The following is a 16,656-nucleotide window of genomic DNA, read 5'->3' as shown; positions in this document are numbered from 1 at the left end:
CGGATTTAACACTATCCCTAATTTTCCTTGTTAGCCACGGTTGAGCCACCTTCCCGTTTTATTTTTACGCCAGACAGGGATGTACAATTGTTGAAGTTCATCCATGTGATCTTTAAATGTCTGCCATTGCCTATCCACTGTCAACCCCTTAAGTATTATTCGCCAGTCTATCCTAGCCAATTCACGTCCCATACCATCGAAGTTACCTTTCTTTAAGTTCAGGACCCTAATCTCTGAATTAACTGTGTCACTCTCCATGTTAATGAAGAATTCTACCATATTATGGTCACTCTTCCCCAAGGATTGCTAACAAGATTGCTAATTAATCCTCTCTCGTTACACAGCAGCCAGTCTCAGATGGCCAGCTCTCCAGTTGGTTCCTCGATGTATTGGTCTAGAAATCCATCCTTTTTACACTCCAGGAAATCCTCCTCCACCGAATTGCTACCAGTTTGGTTAGCCCAATCTATATGTAGATTAAAGTTACCCATGATAACTGCTGTACTTTTATTGCCGCATCCCTAATTTCCTGTTTGATGCTATCCCCAACCTCACTACCACTGTTTGGTGGTCTGTACACAACTTCCACTAGCGCTTTCTTCCCTTTGGTGTTCCGCAGCTCTACCCATACAGATTCCACATCATCCAAGCTAATGTCCTTCCTTACTATTGCGTTAATTTGCTCTTTAATCAGCAACGCTACCCCACCTCCTTTTCCTTTCTGTCTATCCTTCCTGAATATTGAATACCCCTGGATGTTGAGTTCCCAGCCTTGATCACCCTGGAGCCATGTCTCTGTAATCCCAATTACATCATCTCCGTTAACAGCTATCTGCGCAGTTAATTCATCCACCTTATTACAGAGCCTTCAGGCATGTTTTTGTAACAGTCTTCGTCCTTTTAGAATTATGTTGTAATGTGGCCCTTTTTGATTTTTGCCTTTGATTTCTCTGCCCTCCATTTTTCCTTATCTGCTTTCCACTTTTTGCTTGTGCCTCCATTTTACTTCCCTCTGTCTCCCTGCGTAGATTCCCATTCCCCCTGCCATATTAATTTAAACCCTCTCCAACAGCACTAGCAAACGGTCCCCCTAGGATATTGGTTTCTGTCCTGTCCAGTTGCAGATCGTCCAGTTTGTACTGGTCCCACCTCCCACAGAACCGGTTCCAATGTCCCAGGAATTTGAATCCCTCTCTGTTGCACCATTCCTCAAGCCATCTTAACTATTGTAGGATTTCTGAATCTCTCTGGGCTTACATTTGACAGTGAGACAATTATTTCAGAACAATTGGCAGTTTATTAAAAACACACATATGCATTTAACAGCAGTTGTCAAATATCCTATAGATGTACCTTAGTTACAACAGAGATGCAATGAGATTAGAATAAAAAGCAATATACCTTTCACCTCTTTTGCTGGCTGATTTGAACACACAGCATGCTGACTTGGCTGGTCTTCAACACGAGATCTTTTGCTGTGTGTCCAGCAGGGAGAGAAGAGTGGGAAAAGTTCCTGGCTTGCGTTTTTTATATTCCTCAAGGCCATTGTCCTCAGAAAAGCCTCACGATTGGACCTTGGCTCTAGGGCATTTCCCCATTGGCTCTCCTCACACATGTGGCTGTCTGTCCTGGTTCAGCTATCTCTTGATTAGATTAAATGCCTTTCCAATACACAAAACCCATGCTGGCAACCTGTGGGGGCTTTCATTTTATCTCAACACAAACAGGCCTTTCCATTAATCTACACTTTTAACATTAATACATACACAGAATCAATTAATAAACACTTTTATTCTTACAAACTCCCCACCTTGAGGGGGAAATATCCTTATTGACCTCTCATATATCGTAAGCATTGAGGGGGAGAGAAAGAAAAGTGGGTGGCCTGACTTGGTCCCCATCTCGTAAGGTGTCGGGGATTTAATAACAGTCCAATAACATCTTCAGCGGAGACTCTCCCCTTCCCATATCTTCAGTGCACCGTCGCTTCTCACAGCACATTGATGATTGATGATGTTCGTGAGTCATGCTGCAGCTCCCGCCTCCCCATCTCCCCTCGGCTTCGGTCTTGGCCAGTGTCATCCTGACAATTGTGAGGATTCGTAACATGGTCTGTGGGAAACAAGATCAGTGCAGTATTTATTCTGTGGTAGTTTTTAACTGATTAATGTGAAACCACTTCTTGTACTTAACACTCTTCTTCCCCGGTAACTGAATCAAATAGACCGCGGGGTTCAATCGGTCTATAATTTTATGCGAGCCCCACCATCCGGGCTCAAAGGCAGCTTCTTTTTCCCATAATTTGGAATCATTATTGAGTCTCCCACCTCGTATTCAAAGGGATGTACTTTCTTGTCAAAGTACTTTTTAATTTGTCTTTTTGACTTCCCCAATTTGGTGGCCACAAATCGATTTATCTGATCGGTGTGATCTACCACTTGTTCCAGCCACTTGGAACTAGATGTTTTCATTGTCAGGGGACTCATCCCTGTTAGTGTTAGCTGGCCTGGTGTTCTCATGAGCCTCCCCGTCATGGCCTGCTATGGGGAGACCCCTGTTGTTCTATGAGGTGTGGACCTCATTGCCATTAGCACATTGGCAGCATGTTAGCCCATTGAATGGGGTGGTCTGCGCACAATTTTTTTAACATTAACCTGAGGGTCCTGATCGCCCTTTCATCCCTCCGAATGACTGAGGGTGGTGAGCACTATGTAATTTGTGTTTTGTCCCCAACATTTCCTGCAGGTGGGTAAAAATTTTACTGGTAAAGTGTGAACCTTGATCGCTGTCCAATTGCACTGGTACTCCCCACCTACAAAACACATGATTCAATAGTGTTTTGGCTGCTATGATTGAGGTGTTGGAGTGTGATAGAGTATTCAAACAGGCTCATTTAGACAGACTGTGAAAATTCACAGACCCCCAAGTCAAGGCTGCTACATGCAGTTCGGCATGTTGCATTAATTCATCAATCAACTTGACATTTTCGGACCTTGGGTAGTGAGCCAATTAAAACGTTAAAAGACTTTCAATTGAGCCAATAAGGTCAAAGAAGGCGAGTTCTTTTCTGTAAATTGATCCAGGTATAAAATACAGCCATTTTGACCATGTGTCTCAATAAGAACAAAGACCTGGCTTGAAGCCAACCAGTTTGTTGCTCTCTGCCAAGATTAAAAAGTTAAAACTACAATCGGAGTTCGTATTTCATTGGAAATTAAGAGATCTAACAATTTTGGTGCTGCGAACAGGATCGCTGAGGAAAGAAACTGAATTTTGGACATCGGACCTACATATTGAGGTAAGGATTCCTCTTTTTTTAAAAAGTCCTCGGTCAAAAGTCTAAATTTGCCTCTCCTTCTACGCGATTCCGAAAGCCTCTGGTTTGTGAACCCTCCGGTTGGTAGTCTGCTCGAGGTCCCATAGACGTCTAAACTTCAGCGGTGTGTTAGTTAATTAATCACCGACCTATTGATCGGCTAGCAAGCCTATGACTCGAGACCCCAGTAAAGAACCTAGTAAAGAAATGGCAGCAGGAGACAAGAACAAAGAATTGCCTACAACTGTTAAAGGTAGGCAGGTACCACCTGAAGTTTCGGTAGATTTAATTCTCGAACAGTTGAAAGAATACATAGAGCAACAATTCAACTTATCTAAAACCTGTATTAAGATTGAACAAAAGTACGGAACCTCCAAAGGACAATGGTCCTTGGACGAGATTAAAAGGGTCTGGGGAAAAACGACCCGTATGAAAAATAAAGAGCGAACTAGATGGTCCCTAGCGGTTATGGGCCAGATCCGAAACTGGAATGAAATTATAATGCGTTCCCAACATGATCGAGAACTGGCCAGTACAAAGGATCAATTGCAAGCAGTTTGTGCACAGCTGTGACAGAAAAAGCTTGAACTTGAAAAGCTGGAAGCGGAAGTTAAAGATCTTAAAGGTGAAATTAAAGAATGGAAAAAATCATTAGGTCAAGAGACAGTAATAGGAAAAGGAAAATGTATTGATCAATTCCTAGGGTACCCATGTTTGGATAAATTAAAAGCGCAAACCCAAAGACACGACCGAGGAATAGATACGGTTTCTGAATCCTCCGACAATACAGTGTCGGAGGATGATGAAGAATTAGGGGTGCGCTTTGCCCCGTTTAAAAAAAGACGAGTTGTAGTCAAATCAGAAGAGACTGCGGATGAGAGCGGAACCAAAAAAACAAAGAGAAGGGTGTACAAAGAATACTTAGTTTATGATCCGGCAGACCCAGAGAAAATTGATAAATGGTCCAAAGAATTGCCCAACCCAAAGAAAGGGGGAGTAAAAATGTGGGACCAATTGGACTGCTTAAGAAATATATATCAACTTCATTCCTGGGACGGAGTGCAAATTTTGACAATAATGGTGCCAAAAACACAGGGAAGAAAATTGCACGACAAGGTAGATGAAGCTTTGGGGCAGAATGAGCAAGAATTAGACGCAGGATGGGAGGCGATTAAACACTGGCTGCAAGCCTAAGACAGACTGGGGAAAAATTGCACCCTGCCAACAGAAAGGAACAGAGGAGGTCCTGGAGTATGACGAGCGGTTTAGATGCACGTGGCTAGAACGTTCGGGTATGAATAATACGGATGAGGAAATGGATGAACAAGCATTTGGACCCCTGAAAGCAGCTTTCGTGGCAGGTCTAAAGACAGAACTGTCCAAAATGCTTAAGGTAGTGTTACCGGACTGGGAAGGTAGAGGAACTACCTTTGCAGCATTGGTGGATCGATGTAACCAATTAGATCGGGATATGGGAGCTAAAGTCCGAGCTGTACAGGCTATGGGATGGAAATCCCAGGATTCCGATAAACAGTTATTAGGAAAATTACCCGGAAAATGTCATTATAGTGGGAAAGAAGGTCACTGGGCCAAGACGTGCAGGGCAAAACAGAAAGGTCGTGGCTGGGGAAGAGGACGCAGCCAGGGATACAATTCAGCCAACAAGCCAGGCTTGTCACAAGATAACGACCTCATAGAAGCATTTAAGCGACTGACAATACAACAACAGAAGGAGTTACTTGGGATAGCAAAAAACTATTAGAGCCCACTCTGGCCCCCCTCCTCGCACTAATACAACAGAGAGGAGATGGGATATATATAACTGTGTGGGTGGGCGATTACGATGTGGACTGTCTTTTAGACACAGGGGCGGAATTAACATGCTTACCCCAACAATATGTAGACGATATCCTGCTAGCTTCAAACACGGAAGAACAGCATGAACAAGATTTACGAGCTTTGCTGGATCACCTTCGGCTGAAAGGACATAAAGCCAGCATCGACAAAGCACAAATCACCAAGAAGAAACACCATGGCCCCAGGCACTACCAATAATGCTATGTAGCATTAGGGCAACCCCGAACAGAACTACAGGTCTAAGCCCATTTGAAATTATAACAGGAAGACCCATGTCGCTGCCAGGAACTATTGATTTACGGAAAGCTGATGTTCACTTAATGAGTGACACTTTGTTATCATACTGTCAGAACTTAACCAATGCTATTAGTTCTGTTTCCCGACATGTATTGGCAGCTTGGGGTAATCCACCCGAAGGAGGACACGATATCATCCCGGGAGTCTGGGTGTATGTGAAAAAGTTGCATAAAAAACCTTTGGGTGACAAGTGGGAGGGACCTTATCAAGTGTTATTGACCACCCAGGCAGCTGTTAAAGTCCAAGGAAAGAAAGCCTGGATCCACGCTTCACACGTTAAATGAGCACCCGTAACTGAAGCTGAAATCTAATAAGGACAATTACTTTTTGCGAAAATGTATAAATTTACTGTATTATTGATTGTAGGTATTATAGGCATAGGCCTACTTCTTACTAGCCGACCCTCTGCACCAAAGGGAAATAGTAGGGTAGCAAGGGAATTACATGTAAATACCTTTTTATATATGTCATACATTTATGCCAAACAAGGTAACATTTCTAATTGTTGGGTGTGTACGCATATTCCTATTCACTCAAAGAGAGGGATTCCCTTGAGGCCAGTTCCCTTGAATATCTCGGAAATGGCTGAGTGGATAATTAATCAAAATAAAACAGGCAATGCGTTTCAGGATACGGAAAACTGGGCACGTAAATGGAAGTCAGCAGGTTACAATCTGACTACCTTTGAAGGGGGATACCAACCGTGCTACAATAATTCCAAACGGCCCCCATTTTATGTTATCACTAATACAACGGGAATAGGAAGACCGGGGAAATCGGTCTGTCTGATTAGAAACATCAAAATATGGGGTATAGTAACTGCTCCCGAAATTATAATATAATCAAGCCACGGAACCGTCCAAACTGGGCCGATGTGGGAATTTTTAACGTAACGGGGATTCTGAATAAAACAGATGGAAAAGCCTGGACAGGCCCCGGAGTGTTGCTGACAAAGAAACAGCTAACATTCATTGCATATAATGGCACCTATTGGGTGTGTGGCCACAAGGCCTACCCTTGGCTGCCCCAGAATTGGATGGGATCCTGCTATTTAGCCTACATTGTGCCTTATATGTATCATATAAAGTCACTGTCGGAACATTTATACCATCCTAAGAGAGCTATCACAGAAACAGAGAGGTTCTTTGCCATCCTGATCCCTGGGTATGGGACCGCCAAACTGGCAAGGGAATCCATTAACATGGCATCCGTTGTGGAACGAGTAGCCAATGATACCTCAGAGGCCCTCGTTAAAATCAATGCAGAAATGGTTGCAATCCGCACAGTAGTACCTACAGAATAGACTGGCCCTTGATTACATCCTGGCTGAAAAGGGAGGTACTTGCACCTTACTCAGAACTGAGTGTTACATATATATCCCAGATAGCTCCGAAGAAATTACCCACTTAGCGGAGCATATTCAAAAGGAGGTAGAAAAACTTAAGCAACCCCCATCATTCACTTTGTGGAGCGGAGCCACTGAATGGCTAGGTTCAATAGGAACTTCATTGGTGGAAGGTTTAATTCTATTTGTTGTAATTGTTTTACTTTTATATTGTTTGTTTATGTTGATTAAATGTTGTTGCGACCAGGCGGCTGTAGCTGCTGTCCCGCAGGTGAGACACCTTGCAGGTCCCAGCAGACCATCTGTACGTGGCACAGGAGTATGTTATGCTTAAGGGAAGGTTGTTTACTGGTTAAATTAAGATATTGATTTGGATTAAATTGGAATAAGGTTAATTAACATATTAAAACCAGACTTCCATTGTGGCCACGATGGAACTTGGGTTGGTGTAAATGTGTGTGGAAGCTACTAGTCCGGACATGTGGTGAAACACATCAACAAATTTTAGAAGGAAACTCTATTAACATGTATGAAATTATTTTGTAGAATGTTTAACCAGTGATACCTGATGTTTTATGATTCAGTTTGTGAAAGAATCAAAGGGGGGATTGATAGAGTATTCAAACAGGCTCATTTCGACAGACTGTGAAAATTCACAGACCCCCAAGTCAAGGCTGCTACATGCAGTTTGGCATGTTGCATTAACTCATCAATCAACTTGACATTTTCGGACCTTGGGTAGCAAGCCAATTAAAACGTTAAAAGACTTTCAATTGAGCCAATAAGGTCAAAGAAGGCGAGTTCTTTTCTGTAAATTGATCCAGGTATAAAATATAGCCATTTTGACCATGTGTCTCAGTAAGAACAAAGACCTGGCTTGAAGCCAACCAGTTTGTTGCTCTCTGCCAAGATTAAAAAGTTAAAACTACAATCGGAGTTCGTATTTCATTGGAAATTAAGAGATCTAACAGAGTGGCAGGGGAATGCTTCGATCCATTTAGTGAATTGATCCACCTCCACCAGGGCATGCTGAAAATTGCCTTGCGCCTGTGGAAGTGGCCCAATGAAATCTATCTGGAGGTGAGTCCATGGCCCTTGAGGTGGGGGTGGGTTTTGAAGCAAGACTCGGCTAGTGCATGCGAGAGGATTGTGTTGCAGGCTCAGTAGGCATCGTGCCACATATTGGTCGATTGTTTCCCTCATGGAAGGCCACCAAGCTGTGGATGCTACATTGTAGAAGGTACCAGGGCCGAATAGTGCCCTGCTGTGGGGTGGGAGTGAAAGAGGGAGAGCAGTTCCTGACCCACCTCTGGTGGAACACACACCACCGGGCAGGCGTTTGGCTTTCTTTTGAACATCAGCAGCTGCTCATCTGAGTCAGGGGCAGTGGCTAGTATGGTATTGGGAACTCAGGCTGTTGGTTGAGGAAGGGGTCTGCCTTCCTCGTGCCAGGCGCTTAGAACAGCATATGACCGATATTGCTGCTGCAGGCATTTTAAATCTAGGTGTCTGTTGGGGAGGCCTTGCTAACAGCATTGCAGGGCTCAACAACTATATCCTCTATCTCCCCATCAATTGCAGCGTCCTTGGCTGCTCTGTCTGCTCTGGAATTTCCCTCACTATGTGGACCCCTTTTCTATGGGCTGCTACCTTTCCTATGAAGCAGGGCTGGGATCGCTGTTTAAGATATGACCAGAGCAGGCATAACCAGGGCCCATGGACCAGGGCCTTACCGTCTATTGTACAATAGTCATTTTTGTGGTAATGGGGCAAGGAGAGCATGGTGTTTATAGCATAAGCACTATCGGACCAAATATTCATGGGTCTATCTGAGGTTTCCTTTACTGCAGTTAAAAGTGCGGCGATTTCTGCATATTGTGAAGACTGTCTGTTGCATCTTCGCTGGAAGGTTCTTTCTGGCAATACCACAGCATATCCGGTGTGAGGGGATCCTTCAATGTGATATGATGTAGACATCTGGGGCACCCTGTATGGGCTCTTTCTGCACAGCATTGCTCTCAAAGTTAATCAGGGGTAACGGACATTCATGCGGGTCCCCCTCATAGATCAGAAATTGTGACAGCAAGGTGGTGGGTTTGGAAATGGTATCTATGTCTCTTTCCATAAATTCCAATATCCATTTGCAAAGGCACTGCGAGGAAACTAGCGAATTTCCAGGTTTCATCAGCAGTTTCAGAGGTGTGTCCACACTGAGCAGGATTGTAGCCTGTAACCCAGTAATAAAAGTAAAGTGATGTACCGACCAGGAGACGGCCAGTAGATGGCGCTCGCATGCGGTATATGTCTTTTCTGCCCCCTGCAGGATTCAAGATGCATATGCAATGGGCTGCAGTCGATCAGCTCGCATTTGGCACAGAACTGCAGTGAGGCTTTGCTCTGTGGCCCCGACCTCCAAATGTTAGGGCTGCGTGGGGTCAGGAGGGATCAGACATGCGGCCTGTATCACTGCAGTTTTTAATTTAGCCACAGACTGGGTGTGGGTATCAGTCCATGCCAGGCATTAGTCGTCACCCTGCAGTTTTATTAAATCATACAGGGGCTTTGCACTCTCTGCAAAGCCTGGGATAAAGTTCCTTTGGTACTCCACCAAACTCAAGAATGATCGTAGGGCTGTTTTCAAAGTGGGTAATGGCAGTTGCTGTATTATCTCCACCTGTGAGAGACGGGGGATGATCCCTCTGGAGAAATGGACACTCCTAGAAAGGTGACCCGTTCTTTTACTAATTGAGCCTTACGGGGATTCATCTTTAGTCCCGCCTGAGCCAACAATGTCAAAAGTTCGTGCAAAAGGGACAGATGCTCCTCCATGCTGTCAGTTTTCAGCAGTAGGTCGTCTACATACTGCAGCAAGCAGATAGGGCGGGAAAAGTCTTTTAAAATTGCAGCCATTCTTTTGTGGAATATCGTGGGGGCATTGTGAAACCCCTGAGGCAAGCATGTCCAGGTGTAGCTCTGGTCCTCAAATGTGAATGCAAATTTGTACTGGTCTTCCCCTTTAACAGGGATACTCCAGAATCCATTGGTGATGTCGATGGTCGAGAAGTACTTGGAACCAGCAGGAATTTGAGATAATATGGTAGGAGTTTCTCTTACTACCGGTGAGCTGGTGTTACAGAATTTAACTTTCTGTAATCAATCATCAGTCGCCAGCTGCTCTCAGGCTTTTTAACCGGCCATGCAGATGAATTGGTCGTGAAAGTGCCTGTCCTAAGAACACCCTGCTCGACTAGGGATTTTATGGTGTCTCGGTTGTAAGGGTGACTCTCCCTTGGGATGGGGTACTGTTTAGTGAATGAGTGTGGGGGGGATCCCTCAATAGATTCCTCACCTGCCATTTTTCCACAGTCATGTTTACATGTGGCAAACACCGCTAGGTGTTCCCGAATTAATTTCGCCACAACTTCATTTTCGCTCCCTGGAGCGCCATACTCAGATGGCTTTTTAATAGCAAAAACCGAGTGAGCATCTGAAATTTCTATCACTCCTGCCTTATCTCCCAATCCCATCCAAACACAGTCCTGATTATAATCTATCACCGCACCATACTGATCCAACACATCAGTCCCCAAAATTCCCCTTCCGTTGGAGGTGCTCATCAGCATAGGTGCTGGGACCTTACAGGTGAGGCCTCCCAACTGAAGTTCAGTGGCCTTCCCTGTAGCACGTTAAACCCTTTAAGGGTCATATAACCCTTGCCCGCCGCCGCATGGCGTTCAGGGTATGGGGTGTGGATGATGGTAAAGGCTGAGCCGGCGCCGATAAGCATACTCTGCTGTCTGCCCCCTTTTAAGACAACACGAACTACTGGTCTCCCGCTACCATCACGTCGGAACCCCACTTCTGACCAATCTTTGGGGGTCGAACGCTGTCATAGGGTCGATCCTGGAATGGGTCTCTCTAATGAGTGTGCATCAGCGATTGTGTGCACCGGTAAATAATTTTGCATCCTCCCTGTTGCAATTTGGGTTTGTATAATGGTTGTCAATTTATCCAATCTTTGATCTGTCCCAGAGGGCTTGGATTCGTCCCTTGGGAGGTATTTATGCATTACATCATGGTTCGGTGCTGGTCTGGGTCTGCTGCAGTCTTTTGCTAAGTGGCCTAACTTCTTACAATTAAAGCACTATCCCTTAAAGGGGTAGTTTTGAGATCCCTCCACCATTGACACTGGTTTATTTGCAGTTGGTGGTGACTTTCCCTTTAACTGGTCTTTTACCATTTCCCAGGCTATTTGAGCATTGGTCTCTATATCTGTCCACTGATTGGTGGGCCTCATGGCTATTCCCAGGGGAGGTGACATACCATCCTGGAGTCTCGATTGAAGCCGCCAAAGCGCCTATCTATTCCCCTTACAATAGAATCCCCTACCACTATAGCTCTCCCACTCTTTTTCCTGCCCTTCTGTGCAGCAGAGCCACCCATGGTGCCATGAACTTGGCTGCTGCTGCCTTTCCCTGATGAGTCATCACCCCACCATTACCCAAAACGGTATATCTGTTTTAGAGGGAAATGACCCTGCACTACCTTCTTTCCACTGCTCTGCCTGATGGTCACCCATTCTCTATCTGCCTGGGTAACTTTTACCTGCGGTGTGATCAACTCACTAAACATGCTATTCACGACTTCCTCAGCATCGTGGATGCTCCAGAGTGAATCTGTGCACAGCTCCAGTGCCGCAATGCGGTCTGTCAGGAGCTGCAGCTGGACACACTTCCTGCACACATAGTAGTCAGGGACACCGGAAGCGTCCCTGACTTCCCACATAGCACAGGAGGAGCATGAACCACAGGTCTGGGCTCTCCTGCCATGACTTAACCCTTAAATTAACTTAATTTGGCAACAATGCCAAAGGGTACCTACTGATAAGAAAAGACAAAGAAAACTAAAACGATTAAATACTCACTAATCCACCAGCCAATCACTTACCCGCTTGGCTGTGATGTCACACTTCTATTTCTTATTACTTCTTTGTTTATTCTTGTCCCTGCACCAGCTAGCTGCTCCGACTGCCTGAACTCCTGGCCTTTTATAGGCCTCGATCCTCGACGTCCGGCTGCTCTCGATGCTGCTCCGACTGCCCAAACTCCTGGCCTTTTATAGGCCTCGATCCTCGACCTCCGGCTGCTGCCGATGCTGCTCCGACTGCCCGAACTCCTGGCCTTTTATAGGCATCGATCCTCGACCTCCTGCTGCTCCTGACTGCTGCTCCAACTGCCCAAACTCCTGCCTTTTATAGGCATCGATCCTCGACCTCCCGCCGCTCCTGATTGCTGCTCCAACTGCCCGAATGCTTGGCCTTTCATAGGCCTCGATCCTCGACCTCCCGCTGCTCCCGATTGCTGCTCTGACTGCCCGAACGATTGGCCATTTTTAGGCATCGATCCTCGACCTCCCGCTGCTTCCGACTGCTGCTCCGACTGCCCGAACTCTTGGCCTTTTATAGACGCAATCCTCAACCTCCTGCTGCTCCCGACTGCTTAAATTTAACCTTTGAAAGAAGCTCAAACTGGCGAGAAAGCAGGCAGGACTGGTTCACAGTTCTCTCTCTCCCCAAGGTCTATATGGATGGAAGTCTTGTGACTTCCCCTCTCCCCCCTTAACTAATTGCAGTCTTGTGACTTCTCCCTTTCTCTTTCCCCACCCCCCACCCCTAACCCCCACTCATTGCAGTTTTCAGAAGCTTTCCGATCGGCACCTCGCTCCCGGGCTCGAATCCATCCGATCGGTACCTCGCTCTCTCTCTCTCTCCCCCCCGCCCTCCCGCTGCCCCATGGCTTGTTTTCCAGCCGAGCCCCGAGCCCCTGAGTCCGGGCGTGGGGACCGATTCTGCCGGCCAAACCCACCAGTCCTGCTTCAAGATGTTCGGTGGTGGTGTGTGAGTTAGAAAAAAAACTTCTGAAATCGAACAAATTTACATTTACTACATTGACAGGAAAAAAAAGTTGAACTTTATTATTGATTTTGACAGTGTTCTTGACTCCCTCCAAAATCTTCAATTTAAAAACAATGGTGCATTTCAGTGCCAATTTGTCAACGTGAAAAAATTGAAAAAAGCGGCACAGACAAAAGGGAACGTATGACGTAAAAAAAAATGGCCTCGAGAAATCGTAACTATGTCAGTTATGCCGGCACAGATCATAGGGGGAAACTTGGAAAAAAAAACAGTATGCACCAAAAAAGGGCGCAAATGACCGGGGAAAATTGAGCCCTAAGTCTTTCTTTTTATTCCCGTTACACTACCTTTTCTGATAAGTTAATAGGTATTCAATGCAAATGTAATTCATTTGTTTCCCTTCTCGTGTTTGAACCTGTTACATCTCTAACTTTTTCCAGTTCTGACGAAAGATCATCAACTGAATCGTTAACTCTGTTTCTCTCTTCACAGATGCTGCCTGACCTGCTGAGTATTTCCAGAATTTTCTGTTTTTATTTTAGATTTCCAGCATCCGCAGTATTTTGCTTTTGCATTAGTGTCATTAGAATAACTTTTTTTGCAAAGAAATAGATTTCCGTTTTAGCTGGCATAATATAAGGCACTTTTGCCCATCTTTTTTCTCATCTCCCTCATCCTCTTCTTGCTAGGGTATAGTTGTATAGGTGCCTTGCAGTGTCTCACGCAAGTAGACATTCTTCATAAATGGGCCTTATCAGAGAGTGTTAGTATTGTGTTCCTAACGCAGATGAGACTGCACACAGGGAGGTTAAAGTAACAGTGACCTCAGTCTTTAATAAGACACTCCAGAGTGAGGAACAGGCCTTAGGGGTCAGCTTAGAAAGAGTGCTCCCAAGGGATGCTGGGATCCCTTGGGACTTCAGGGGATGAGCTCCCTGGTGGCGGAACATGGGAGTGCATGCTTTACAGATACACAACATCACTAACCCCTCCAAAGTCAAAGTGAAAACTATTTACAAGGTGCGGCGGTCGGGAGCCTTTCTTTCCCTGGTAGACCGCCTCGGTACAAATGTCTGTTCTGGTGTGTTGGCTGTGCCCTCGCTGGGCAGGCGTGCTGTTGGCCCTGCAGGACTGCTAGGTGAGCCTGGCCTTGCTGGGCTGTTGGGCGTGATGGGTTCGATTTCCTGCTCCGGCGTAGTGTCGTTGATCCTTTGGATGTGTGTTGTGGGCTCGAAAAAGGTGGTGTCTGCTGTGGGTTGTTCAGGGCAGTCTGTGAACCGCAGCCTTGTTTGCTTTCTGCTTTCTGCAAATTTGTCCATTGTCGAGTTTGACTACAAACACTCTAATCCCTTCTTTAGCGATCACCGTGCCCGCGATCCATTTGGGACCATGTCCATAGTTTAGCACATACACAGGGTCATTCAGATCAATTTCCTGTAACACAGTGGCGTGACCATCGTTTACATTTTGTTGCTGCCGCCTGCTCTCTACCTGATCATGCAGGCTGGGGTGAACCAGCGAGAGTGTGGTTTTAAGTGTCCTTTTCATGAGTAGCTCAGCCGGGGGCACCCCTGTGAGCAAGTGGGGTCTTGTGCGGTAGCTGAGCAGTACTCGGGACAGGCGTGTTTGGAGTGAGCCTTCTGTGACTTGTTTAAGGCTCTGTTTGATGGTTTGTACTGCCCGCTCTGCCTGCCCATTAGAGGCTAGTTTAAACGGGGCTGAGGTGACATGTTTGATCCTATTGCGGGTCATGAATTCTTTAAATTTGGCACTGGTGAAACATGGCCCGTTGTCACTGACCAGTATGTCAGGCAGGCAAACATGGCTCTCAGGCTTTCAATGGTGGCGGTAGCGGTGCTTCCCGACATTATTTCACGTTCAATCCATTTTGAAAAAGCATCCACCATCACCAGGAACATTTTACCGAGAAACGGGCCCGCATAGTCGACATGGATCCTTGACCATGGTCTGGAGGGCCAGGACCACAAACTTAGTTGTGCCTCTCTGGGCGCGTTGCTCAACTGAGCACACACGCGACATTGCCGTACACAGGACTCGAAGTCGGAGTCGATACCGGGCCACCACACGTGGGATCTGGCTATCGCTTTCATCACTACTATACCTGGGTGTGTGCTGTGGAGATCCGAGATGAACGTCTCCCTGCCCTTTTTTGGTACCACTACGGGGTTACCCCACAACAGGCAGTCTGCCTGAATGGACAGCTCGTCCTTTCGCCGCTGGAACGGCTTGATTGGCTCTTGCATTTCAAGGGGGCTGCTGGCCCAGCTCCCATGCAGTACACAGTTTTTTTTACTAGGGACAGCAGAGGATCTTGGCTGGTCCAAGTCCTAATCTGGCGGGCTGTGACAGGTGATTTATCATTTTCAAATGCTTCCATGACCATCAATAAGTCTGCGGGCTGCGCCACCATCAACAAGTTTGGAGGCTGCGCTATTTCCACCCCCATGGTGGGCAATGGTAGCCGACTGAGAGCATCTGCACAGTTCTCAGTGCCTGGCCTATGGCGGATGGTATAGTTATATGCTGATAGCGCGAGTGCCCACCTTTTTATGCGGGCTGAGGCATTAGTATTTATCCCCTTGTTTTCAGCAAACAGGGATATGAAGGGTTTGTGATCGGTTTCCAGCTCAAATTTGAGGCCAAACAGGTACTGATGCATTTTCTTTACCCCGAACACACATGCTAATGCCTCTTTCTCAATCATGCTGGAGGCCCTTTCGGCCTTAGACAAGCTCCTGGAGGCATAGGCGACAGGTTGCAACTTCCCCGCAACGTTAGCTTGTTGTAATACACACCCGACTCCGTACGACGACACGTCACATGCTAGCACAAGTCTTTTACATGGGTTATACAATACAAGTAGCTTGTTGGAGCATAAAATGTTTCTGGCTTTCTCAAAAGCAATTACTTGGTGTTTTCCCCATACCTAGTTTTCACCTTTGCGCAATAACACGTGTAGGGGCTCTAAAAGGGTGCTTCACCCCGGTAGGAAGTTACCAAAATAATTGAGGAGTACCAGGAACGACCGCAGCTCCGTGACGTTCTGTGGCCTGGGCGCGTTCCTGATAGCCTCTGTCTTGGCATCTGTGGGCCGAATGCCATCCGCCTCAATCTTTCTCCCCAAAAACTCCACTTCTGTTGCCATGAAGACGCATTTCGACCTCTTCAGCCGCAGCCCTACGCGATCCAGTCGCTGGAGGACCTCCTCCAAGTTTTGTAGTTGCTCGGCGGTGTCCCGACCAGTGACCAATATGTCGTCCTGAAAGACCACCGTGTGTGGTACCGACTTGAGTAGGCTCTCCATGTTTCTCTGGAAGATCTCTGCAGCGGATCGAATTCCAAACGGGCATCTGTTGTAGATGAACAGTCACTTGTGCATGTTGATGCAGGTGAGGCCCTTCCTCCAGCTCCTGCGTCATGTAGGCCGAAGTCAGGTTGAGCTTGGTGAACGTCTTGCCTCTTGCCAGCGTCGCAAATAGGTCGCCTGCCTTCGGTAGCGCGTATTGGTCCTTTAGCGAGAAACGATTAATAGTTACTTTCTAATCGCCGCAAATCCTGACCATGCCATCACTTTTGAGTACTGGAATAATCGGGCTGGCCCACTCGCTGAATTCCACTGGGGAGATGATGCCCTTGCGTTGCAGCCTGTCCAGCTCGATTTCCACTCTCTTCCTCATCATGTGAGGTACCACTCGCGCCTTGTGGTGAATGGGTCGTGCCTCTGGGACCAAGTGGATCCGCACCTTCACCCCGGAAAAGTTTCCAATGCCTGGCTCAAAAAGGGAAGGAAATTTGTTAAGAACCTGGGTACATGAGGCGTCATCGACATGTGATAGCGCTCAGATATCATCCTAGTTCCAGCGGATTTTGCCCAGCCAGCTCCTTCCATGCAGTGTGGGGCCATCG

The sequence above is a fragment of the Pristiophorus japonicus genome, chromosome 5 (genome assembly GCF_044704955.1).
Source record: "Pristiophorus japonicus isolate sPriJap1 chromosome 5, sPriJap1.hap1, whole genome shotgun sequence".
NCBI lineage: Eukaryota > Metazoa > Chordata > Chondrichthyes > Pristiophoridae > Pristiophorus > Pristiophorus japonicus.
The sequence above is the reverse complement of the archived record's forward strand: the minus strand, read 5'-3'. Positions refer to the sequence as shown.